General features: G+C 42.0%; 1 pseudogene; it reads right to left on the bottom strand.

Moving 5' to 3' along the window:
• The window catches only part of LOC134353496 (guanylate-binding protein 1-like), a 192,695-nt pseudogene that overhangs the window by 85,160 nt on the left and 95,256 nt on the right, over positions 1–12,279 (bottom strand).

Raw genomic sequence — 12,279 nt, 5'->3', positions numbered from 1 at the left:
GCAGACTTGATGGGTTGAATGGCCTAATTCTGCTCCTTTTGGTCTTATGGTATCACAAAATTACACGTGTAGTGTTCCCAGTGCAGAACACATTTATTGCCACTTTCCTCAAAGATGCTATGTGATAACTTATCATAAAAATGTTATGTATTCCTTGGTCTTGATTATTCCACAACCATTGATTTGATATTGGCACTTGTATCTAAGAAGATATATGTAGTTGCATAACAAAAAGAGCATAGAATCTAATGTATTGTGTTCAGAGCATATTAGCATATATTTCCAATGTCTTCAAATCACAAAATGGTAATTTGTTTTAATTTATGTATGCTGTAGTGTCTTTTGGATTCAGTTATTTAAATGTGCATCTTAAATCTTTGTAGTTCCATGCAGTTGTATAACATAACTGCTCATTCTGTAAACTAAATGAGGGTATTGTACCAAACCAAAGCATTTCCACTTATCTCAAAATTCTATGTGATAACTTGTAAATAAGTTTCTTTTGTGTATCTTGCAGTCCTTATTACCAAATCTAAATATTTGGTAGTGTCACTTATGCCTAAGATGTTTTATTCAGCTGTAAAACAAAAATTGCATAGAATCTAAAATAGTGTTTCCAGAAGTAAAAAGCATAAATTGCCAATTTCCTCAAAAACACAAGGAGGTAACTTGGTTTAAACAAGTTTATTTTCTGTATCAGGAGTCTGATCAGAATCAGAATCAGGTTTATTATCACTGGCATGTGCTGTGAAATTTGTTAACTTAGCAGCAGTAGTTCAATGCAATACATAATGTAGAAGAAGAAGAAACAAATAATAAAATAATAATTTAAAAGGAAATCAATTACAGTATATGTATATTGAATAGATTAAAAATCATGCAAAAAACAAATATATATTTTAAAAAGTGAGGTAGTGTTCACAGGTTCAATGTCCATTCAGGAATCAGATGGCAGAGGGGAAGAAGCTGTTCCTGAATCACTGGATGTGTGCCTTTAGGCTTCTGTACCTCCTACCTGATGGTAGCAGGCTCATACCCAAGATGAAACCAACTAAATTTACAACACTCTGCAGCTTCTTTCAGTCCTGTACAGTAGCCCCGCCCCCCCCTGTCGGAATGCTCTCCACGGTACATCTATAGACGTTTTTGAGTGTATTTGTTGACATACGGAATCTCTTCAAACTCCCAATGAAGTATAGTCAGTGTCTTACCTTCTTTATAACTGCATCAATATGTTGGAACCAGGTTAGGTCCTGAGATCTTGACACCCAGGAACATGAAGCTACGCACTCTCTCCATTTCTGATCTCAGTATGAGGATTGGTATATCATCTTACCCTTCGTCAATCGGCTCTTTTGTCTTATTGACTTTGAGTGCAAGGTTGTTGTTGTGACACCACTCCCTTAGTTGGCACATCTTGCTCCTGTTTGCCCTCTTTTCTCCATCTGAGATTCTACCAACAATGGTTGTATCATCAGCAAATTTATGGATTGTATTTAAGCTATGCCTAGCCACTCAGTCATGGGTAAAGAAAGAGTAGAGCTAAGCACACACTCCTGACGTTCACCAGTGTTGATCGTCAGTGAGGAAGAGATGTTATCACCAATTGGAACAGATTCTGGTCTTCCGGTTAGGAAGGAAGGATCCAATTGCAGAGGGAGGTACAGAGGCCCAAGTTCTGTAACTTCTCAGACAAGATTGTGGGAATGATGGTACTAAATGCTGATATAGTCATTGAACAACATCCTGGCATAGGTGTTTGTGGTGTCCAGCTGGTCTAAAGCCATGTGGAGAGCCATTGAGATTGCATCTGCCGTCGACCTATTGTGGTAAGAGGCAAATTGCAGTGGGTCCAGGTCCTCACTGAGGCAGGAGTTCCATCTAGTCATGACCATCCTCTCAAAACATTTTATCACTATAGAGGTGAGTGCTACTGGGTGATACTCATTAAGGCAGCTCACATTATTCTTCTTTGGCACTGGTATCATTGTTCCCTTTTTGAAGCACGTGGGAACTTCCACCCATAGCAGTGAGAGGTTAAAAATGTCCTTGACTACTCCTGCCAGTTGGTTGCCACAGGTAGTCAGAGCCCTACCAGGTACTCCATTGGGACCTCCTGCCTTGCGAGGGTCACCCTCTTTAACGACAGCCTAACATCGGCCTCTGAGACATAGATCACAGGGTCATCAGGTGCAGCAGAGATCTTCACAGCTGTAGTTATATTCCCTCTTTCAAAATGACATAGAAGGCATTGAGCTCATTTGGTAGTGAAGCATCACTGCCATTCATGCTATTGGGTTTTGCTTTGTAGGAATAATGTCTTGCAAACCCTGACAGATAGTTGCAGGGTAATACATTTTCCTGAACCTAATTGAGTGGGACCTAAGGCATCTTTGCCTCCTGCCCAGTGATAATAGTTCAGGAAGGATCTTTGAAAACGGATACTGTTTCCTTATGGCAGCACATGATGTAAATTTGTTTCTGATGGACTGGGTTGTATCCAGCATTTCGGACAGATTTTTTTCCATTCCTGGGAATTGCTGTTTCCATACTATGTGGTGATGCAACTAATTAGAATACTCAACTCTGTGCATCTATAGAGGTTTGTCAATTTCTGCTGACATGCCAAATCTAAGCAGGTTTATTTGTGCATCTACACTGCTCCCAAGACAGATCCTTTGATATGTTAGCAGCTGTGATGGTTGGTTTGATCAGACCTAAACAATCTGAGTGTCCAGGAGCTTTAGTAATAAGCATATAAATACAACAAGGTAACTTCAGCCTAATTTATAACAAGAGAACAAATGCAGATGCTGGAAATCCAAACAATACACAAAAAACGCTGGAGGAACTCAACAAGCCAGGCAGCATCCATGGAAAAGAGAAGCAGTCGACGCGCCGGGCCGAGACCCTTCATCAAGACCGGAGAAAAAAGGAAGAGAAGTCAGAGCAAGAAAGTGGGAGGAGGGAAGGAAGAAATACAAGGTGATTGGTGAATCCGGGAGAGGGAGAGGGGGAGGGGGAGGGCTGAAGCAAAAAGGTGAGAAGTTGAATGGTGAAAGAGATACAGGACTGAAGAAGCGTGAAATCTTATAGGAAAGGAAAAGAAGAGCCCGGAAGAAATGGAAGGCGGAACAGCACCATAGGGAGGTTTTGGGCAGGTAGGAAGATTACGTGAGACAGGGATATGGTGGGGGGTGGAGGAGCGTAATTACCGGCAGTTCAAGGAATTGCTGTTCATTCCATCAGATTGGAGGCTAGCCAGACGGAATACCGTATAAAGCGTTCCTGCTCCAACTTGAATGTGGCCTCATCGCGGCAGTGGACGGGCATGTCGGAATGGAATGGGAGGAGGAATTAAAATGGGTGACCACCGGGAGATCCCGCTTTTTCTGGTGCCCGGCTGATGGGAAGATCGCCTGTCCACAGACTACAGGTCCTGGAGAATCCAACGCCGCAGCCACGGATGTCCCCGATCCCTGCTGCCGACCTCAACGATTCTAACAATCCCAAGCTGATTCAGAACCCGGACTCAACCGCTATCGGTGCAGTTTCTAACGACCCCGGACACCATCAAAATGCTAACTGCATAACCTCCAACCACGACTCCAGCCTGGACCTTGACCGATAGGACCTCCAGGTCGGGTCTTTATCCGCTGCCGCAGGAACCCCTCTCTACTCTTCCCCCACCATCACTCTGAAATCCAGTGTCTCTCAGATCCCACCGCCAGCTCTCTGGACTTCGGAGACTCCAACTTCCCCTCACCCGTTTCCGAAGACTCCAACCTTCCACTGTCCTCAGACACTATCAACCCTCTTCTCCCCGCCCCCACCCCCGATACCAGCTCTCATCCCGGGTTTCCACCATTCCCTCTGACATTCCCCTCTCTGAGGCAGAACCTTTTGTCATCAGTAAAAACCGCACGTTTGTCCCCCTGCGTCTACACGTCAGTGAGTTCCGCTGCGCCGCGATGCTGAGCTCTTCTTCCGCCGATCTTTTCACAGCTAACTTGTCGACGAGACATCAGCACTCACATGTCATAATTTGTTTTTGCAGCAGTACAGTGGAATACATAAAATTACCACAGTACTGTGCAAAAGTCTTAGGCTCCCGAACTGTATATACAGTGGCGAGCATTCGGTCCACAGTGATAGAAACGGAAGCTCGTTAACTCAACAACCGTTTTATTGTGATAAACACAAAACAGACCGGGCAACATAACCCAGAGAGTGAACACAACCAGTCTCATACAGTCGGAGGAGGTGACCATCACACACCGCGGTTACAGTTTGGGTGACCCACAAATACACAAGCAAATAACTATAAAATCCAAGCTAAAATGTAACAGTAAATTAACTGGAACATCCCACCATAATCCCACCAAAGTATTTTCATACAAGAACAATAAACAGTAATGGTCATTGGAAATGCAGGGGCGGGCTGTCGACCACGCCCATCCCCAGGGCATCACAATACTGTGTGTGCCTACACTCGACACAGTAATGTATATATCATCCCATCACCCCTAACTCGCGATTAGATTCATGCATCGTTTTCTGTGTTGTACCACTCTATGACCAGCTACTTTGGGTACTAGCTCAGCTCAAGGACAGAGCTGCCCGGACTGGCAAACACTGGATCGACACTAAAATGGAGGCCTGGGGCAGAGCAGCCATGAACAGTGGGATCGGCTTGAAAGGATGTGTGACCTACGTTTGCCATTTCCTTGTTCTCATTTGCTCATTGATTTGTTTTGTATCCAATAACCAATTCTCAGTCCATGTCACAACATCAGCCCCACCTATCCTTTGTGGTCTAATCTTGCTGATCAACTTCCTGTATGGAACCTTACCAAAAAACAGCTGAAAATGTAAATGCATCACAATCACTGGCTCATTTTTATCTCTTCTACTAGTTCAATATTCAATACACTCCAACCAAGGGCTGTGACTAGTAGAGTGCAGCAGGGAACGATGTTGGGTCAGTTGTTGTTTGTCATCTATATCAATGATCTGGATGATAATGTGGATGACACAGGATTGGGGGCATAGTGGACAGTGAGGAAACTATCATAGCTTGCAGCAGAATCTGGACCATCTGGAAAAATGGGCTGGAAACTGGCAGATGGAATTTAATGCATGCAATTGTGAGGTGTGTACTTTGGGAGGACAAACCAGGGTCGGACTTACACAGTGAATGGCAGCGAACTGTGGAGTGTGATGGACCAGAGGATTTGGGAATACAGATTCATTATTCCTTGAATGTGGCATCACAGGAAGATAGGGTCATAAAGACAGTTTTTATCATATTGTGTTACAGGGAAAGGTTAATTTGTTAGGACTCTTGCCCCAGAGCACTGGAGAATGAGTGGTGATTTGATAGAGGTACACAAAATGATGAGGGGAAAGGGGAGAAAGAAGTTAATTTAAAAAGACAGTACCAATTTGGCAATATTAAGGCTAAGATATAAGTTCTGGCCAGAAAAATGGAAAGGGAGTTGTACTGTGATTGAAAACTAACTCAATTAGTTACAGGTTACAACAGGCACTAGAAAGGGCATTTTCAAAGGGGCAATATTATGATAGTCATGGAGATTTCAACATACAAGTCGATTGTGGACAATCAGGTTGGTAATGGATCTCAAGAGTGTCAGTTTGTTGAATGCCTATGAGATGGCTTTTCAGAGCAGTTTGGCATTGAGCCTACTAAGGGATCAATTATATGGGACTGGGGGTTATGTAATAACTGGACATGATTAAGAAGCTTAAGGTAAAAGAACCCTTTGGAGGCAGTGATCACAATTTGATTAAATTCAATTTAAAATTCGAGATGGGGAAAGTAAAGTCTGACATAGCAGTATTTCAACAAAGAAAAGGAAGTTAACGTAGTATGAGAGAGGAGTTGGCCAAAGGAAATTGGATGGAGATGCTAGCAGGGATGACAGCACAGCAACTGTGGCGTTAGTTTCTGGGGAAAATTAGGAAAGTGCAGATAGGTGTATTGCAAAAATGAAGAAATACTCAAATGGCATAATAGTACAACCATGGCTGACAAGGGAAGTCAAAGCTAATGTAAAAGTAAAAGAGAGGACATAAAACAAAACAGAAATTAGCAGGAAGGTAAAGGATTAGGAAGCTTTTAAAAGCCTACAGAGAGCAACTAGACTATCATTAGGAGGGAAAAGATGAAATATGAAAGCAAGCTAGCAAACAATATCAAAGTGAATCGTAAAAGCTTTTCCAGTATGTAAAAAATAAAAGAGAGATGAGAGTGGATATAATAACGGGGGACAAGGAGATGGCAGATGAACTAAATGAGTATTTTGTATCAGTCTTCACTGTTTAAGATACGAGTAGTGTGCCAGGTATTGAAGGGTGTCAGGGAAGAGAAGTGAATGCAGTTACTATTACAAGGGAAAAGGTGCTTAAAAAGCTGAAAGACCAAAGGGTACATAAGTCACCTGGACCAGATAAACTATACCCCAGGGTTTTGAGGAGGTAGCAGTGGAGATTGTGGAGGCATGAATAATGAACTTTCAAAAATTATTGGAGTCTCTCATAGTGCCAGTGAACTGGAAAATTGCAAATGTCACTCCACTCTTTGAGAATGGAGGAAGGCAGCAGAAAGGAAATTATTGACCAGTTAACCTGACCGCAGTGGTTGGGAAGCTTTTGAAGTTAATTGTTAAGGATGTGTTATGGAGTACTTGGTGACACGGGACAAGACGGGACAAGATAGGACGAAGTCAACATGTTTTCCGTCAGAGAAAGTCTTGTCTGACGAAGCAGTTGGAATTCTTTGAGGGAGTTACACATAGGATAGATAAAGGCAATCCAGTGGATGTTGTATATTTGGCCTTTCAGAAGGCCTTTGACAAGGTGCCAAACATGAGGCTGCTTACTAAGTTAAGAGCCCATGGTAGAGCACCATCCAGAACAAACCAATTCATTCGATCTGCTCCCCACACACCTGAAACACAATTGCTGTCCACCACTGATGCACAGTGGCTGTTGTGTGCACATCAGCACTCTTGATTACAATTTCATTTGCCACAGTGTTTGTCCATGTTACTCCAGCAGCATCTAACACACACACAACACCTCTCTCTCAATCAGGGCAAAGGCAGCAGGTAGAGGGGGACTCTTGGCTCACCCACCAATTCCTAGCTCATACTGACTTTGATATACACTCAGTGGCCATTTTATTCATTTCAGGAGGTGTATGTCCATGGTGTTTGGCTGCTGTAGCCCATTCACTTCAAGATGCAGCACTCTGTGTGTTCAGAGATGCTCCTGTGCACACCTCTGTTGTATTGTGTGATGATCTGATTTCCTGTCACCTGTTCAGCTTGAACGAGTCCATCCATTCTCTTCTGACCTTCCTCATTAACGAGGCATTTTTGGCCACAGAACTGCCACTCTAAATAACTGTACGTTATTTCTGTCTTTCACACCATTCCCTTTACATTCTAGAGACTTGTGTGTAAAAATCCTAGGAGATCAGCAGTTTCTCAGACACTGAAACCACACTGTCTGGCATCAACAAACATTCTGTGGTCGAAGTCATTCAATCACTTTTCTGATGTTTGGTCTGAACAGTAACTGACCCTATTTACCATGTCTGCATGCTTTTATGCATTGAGTTGCTGTCACATAATTGGTTGATTAGATATTCTTCATAAGCAATGGGTTTCCGGACCAACTGTGTGACCAGGCGCTTTGCTTTCACTAGCAACAGGTGGTCATTGGGGCTGAGTGGGGTTCGATGTTTTTGCTGCTGCTTGTGCGAATGGAGAGGGAGGGGAAGGTATGGGATTGATGTTTCTATCATTCTGTGGGGTTTACTTGTTTCATTCACTTCTGTGAAGAGGATGAACTTCTGATAGTACACTGTATACATTATCTGATATTAAACGTACTTTGAAATTTTGAACTTTATTTGCATTAACAAGCATGTGTACAGGTGTACCTAATAAAGTGGCAGAAGATCAAGGAGGGACCCAGCCCTGCCCATCTTCTTACCATGAATGCCAAGGTACTGGAAATTAATACTGAACTCTGTCACACTCAGTCAGAATTTTTTGAGATTTAAAAGTTTCCATTTGTCTTTTTTATGTACTTGAGTCTATAAGGTCCTGGAAACAAAGTCAATTCTCATGTGCGAGACTTACTATTGCTGGAACCAGTCTGGTAAACCTTTAGTGCAGTCCACCACTGGTGAGAATATGTGGAAGGGCACTAAAACTTTCACTGTAACCCCATCAGTCCCCTTTCTCTGTAACTCCCTCTGGCCCTTGTTCTTCTTCCCTACATTATAAGCACCCAGCCCAACCAGTCTTTCTCCTGAAATTACCACCAGATATTTCACTCCTCCTTAGCAAGGTAATGCCCTCAGGCACTAAAGCACCTTCACATTTTTGTAAAATCCTCCAGCCCTGACACACTTCTCTGTCTCTGTTCACATAGTGTGTTGAAATAACTATGAAGTTTAGATTTGAAAGTCTCTGAGCTATTTCTCACTGTGTAAAGTAATGCTTCCCGATATTTAGCCTAAAATCTCCCTTTAGTCAGGCTCCATCTCTGGCCCCGTGACCTTGATGATGGATTAATTTTGAAGTTGCAACTGGCATGCACCTTACTTATTCCCTCAGTGATTGTGAACACTTCTATCATGTCTCCACTCAATCTGCATCTACTTCAGCTGAAAAGATGTACTTTTTTTCAATTTTCCTTCATAGTTCATGACCTTCAGACCTGGAATTAGTCTAATTGCCTTTCTCTGAACTATGCCCAGTGCCTTAAAAATCCTTCACACAATATGGAGACCAAGATTGTACACCGTATTCAAGGAGTGGCCTCATAAGCACATTATGCAGCTTAAGGAGAACATCTCGAGACTTGAACTCCACTGAGTGCATTAGCAAAATTCCATTAGCCTTCCTAATTGCTTCCATGCGTTGTCTAGCTGCTGACAGCGATGAGTCTACCTGGATGCCCAAATTCTTCCAATACAGCACATTTTCTATCTCAAGTCCCCTATTGCATGTCTATATTTAATAATTCTACTTCCTATTTGTAATACTTTAAATTTCATCTGCCATTTATCTGCCCACATCTGGATTTTGTTTAGATCGAACTGAATTGATTCTCCTGCCTGAATATGATCAGCTCATCCCTCTAATTTTGTGTCATCAGCAAACTTTACTAGTTTATGTGTTATGTTTATCCAAATAATTACTATAAATTAAAACAGCAGTGACCCTAAAATTGATCCCTGTGGAACCCTACTTTTAACATCTTCTAGGTGTGAAAATGATCATCTCACCATATCTTGTTGTTTTCTGTTTTTGAGCCAATCCTGCACCCATTCACACACCTCACCCTGAATCCCTATCTCCTGTAATTTGATTATTAACCTCTCGTGGGGCACCTTGTCAAAAGCATTCTGAATGTCAAAGTAAATATATCAACCGCTCTGTTGTTGCATAAAATTTGGTTGTGTCCACATAGAAGTTCAGCATATTTAGAAAACAGGATTTCCCCTTTCTGAACCCATGCTGGCTTTCTCCAAACATGCCTGTTCTTATCACCTGCTTTCCCGACTCAGTCTTTATTACTGTTTCCATTATCATACCTGTTGTACATGTTATGCTTACTGCTCTATAGTTACCTGTGTCATTGCTGTCACCCTTCCTGTATACTGGGATGTTCGCCCATTTCCAGACCTTAGGGATTTAACCAGTTTTCAATGACTTTTGAAAAATAAATGTTAGGGGTTTGTATATATAATCACAGACCCCTTACAGTACGCTTGGATATACGTAGTCTGGCCCTGGAGGTTTATTAACTTTCAGCCTTTTCAGTTGAAGCAGGGTCTCACTTTCTAAGAGCTCTAAGTCACTTAAAACAAACTTTTTTCCTCTACCCTTACTGGCATGTTGTGAATATCTTTGCAGGTGAATATTTCTGCAAAATATGTTAAGAGTATCTGTTATGTGCTTCTCTGCATAATTTATCACCTCACTCTTATTCCTAATGCACTTAATCTCCACCTTGACTTTTCTTTTACTACAAAATATTGAAAAAAATCCCTTGCATTATCAGCAATACTTTTCTCAACCTGCCTTTTGGCAATCTGGATTTCCCTCTTGGCTATAGCTCTCATATTTTCATATACCCTACAGCTAAAATCATTACTATTGTTTCTGTTTTCCTTATATAGCTGTTTTCTTCAATCATTTTTACATATATCTTTATTGATCCATATAGTTGATCTATTGTTTTTATCGCTTTGTCTGACCTTGGGTATGAACATTTCATTCACTCTGTATTACCTCTCTAAGTTGACTCCTTTCTTCTACAACTGACTCAATGTCAACACTTCCTTCCAGTTTACCTTCTGAAGGCTTTGTCACAAATGCACAAACTTTGTCTTTCTGAAATTCAATTTAATGGCTTTGGTTTATACTGATATACTCTCCCCCCAAAAAAAACCTTTGAGACTAAGAATGTTAAGATCAATTGTTCCTCAAGGCTCAATGACTTCCATACTCAAAATTCTATCCTGATTCTTACGAAATAACGTATCTAGACAGGCCTCCCCTCTTGTTGGTGTATTAACATACTGGGTCAAAAACTGTCATTCAATAACTCAATGAATTTACTTTCCTGTAATCCATTAGTTACTGGGCTCTCCCACTCAATATTTGGGAAATTAAAGTCACCCATAACTACAACATCACTCTCAGAGCTTGCTTTTCTAATTTTCTGATAGAGTTGTATGTCAGCATTAGGGCGTCTATAACATATATCCAATGTCATTCCCTTATCCTTGTAGCTTTCAATTCTCACCCAAATACCGTCACTGTCTCGATTCATCTCCTGTCACAAGCAGCCTCACGTTTAAATTCCCTGTTATGTATAGGGCCATTTCTCCGGCTGTACAATCTTGCCTATCTTTACTAAGTGAAGTATATCCTTTAATACTATATTCATCACCATCCTTTGAGGTCAGCCAGGTTTCAGTTATTACTATTATATAATACTTATACACATATAATTCCAGCACAATTATTTTATTTTTTGTGTGTCTTGCATTTGTTCAGGCCATCTTTAGTCTATTACTGATGTTTTGAAGACTATAATTGGTTTGCGTCCTAATATGTTATTCTCTACTAAGGGGTTTAAACAATTGAGCCTGGCCTGTTTTGTGTTCCCCGTCCCACCCTATCCCCTAGTTTCAACAGTCCTCAACTCACGTAACCATAAACCTGCCCAGTATATTAGTGCCCCTCCGGTTCAAATGGAACCCATCCCATCGGTACACGTTCCATCTGCCCCAAATGGCGCCCCAATATCCCATAAACCAATGGCCCTCTAACCTACGCCATGATTTGAGTCACACGTTAAATCTTCTAATCTCCATTTTACCTGGACTAGTGCATTGCACACAAGAACTTCCGAGGAGACCACCTTGTCCGTTCTGTCCCTAAGCTTCCCACCTAACTCTTTGAATTTGCCTGCCCTTCCCGATGTCATTTGTCCCGATGTGGAAAATAACTACTGGATCCAGGAGCTCTGGCTAGGAGCTTATCTACTCGTCCAGAGAGGTCTCTTGCTGGTTCTCTAGCATTGCTAGAAGTTCAAAATAGTTGAACACTTCCAAGTCTGGAGATGGTGCCCCCAGACAGTGTGCGCCTCGTACCCTGCGCTTCCTTCCCACGGACCTTCTCCCTCTGGTCTGAAGTCTCAATCCGTGCACACCACCTCCCTAAAGGACATCTGGAGGACATCTGTCAATTCTCTACAACATCGCAGGTCATCTACCCCCTCCTCACGTTCAGCCAAATCTTGTTGACATTTCTCACATATGAATACTCCAGGAAGCAACTGTCCGTGAGTCCGAACACAAGACAAGACTGACATTGCAGACGCTGCATTATTATAATTCAGGGGGAAAGAATTACTGAAGATTAGTGGTTGTCTTTAATTAAATTCTTAAAAGTAAACTGCTATTTGTACTACTATTCCTACTTTGCTCCCGATGTACCAGATAACGCCGAACGCCGAGTATGTGCTTGGACCTTCTCCTGACCTTCTAGATTTGCGTCCCCTGATCGGTTCGCATTCTCCACGGGAAAACTATACCCTGAAGCGACTTTTAGCCCCGTCATGTTAGGCTCAAAACAACTTCCCCACTATCTTACTATCGGTTCGCTTTTTCGTCGAAAACAAGCTAAGCGCCCCTATTACCGCTAGAGCTAACGAACAGCACAAAAT

Source organism: Mobula hypostoma, chromosome 11 (genome assembly GCF_963921235.1).
Source record: "Mobula hypostoma chromosome 11, sMobHyp1.1, whole genome shotgun sequence".
NCBI lineage: Eukaryota > Metazoa > Chordata > Chondrichthyes > Myliobatiformes > Myliobatidae > Mobula > Mobula hypostoma.
This window is presented reverse-complemented; position numbering and strand designations above follow the sequence as displayed.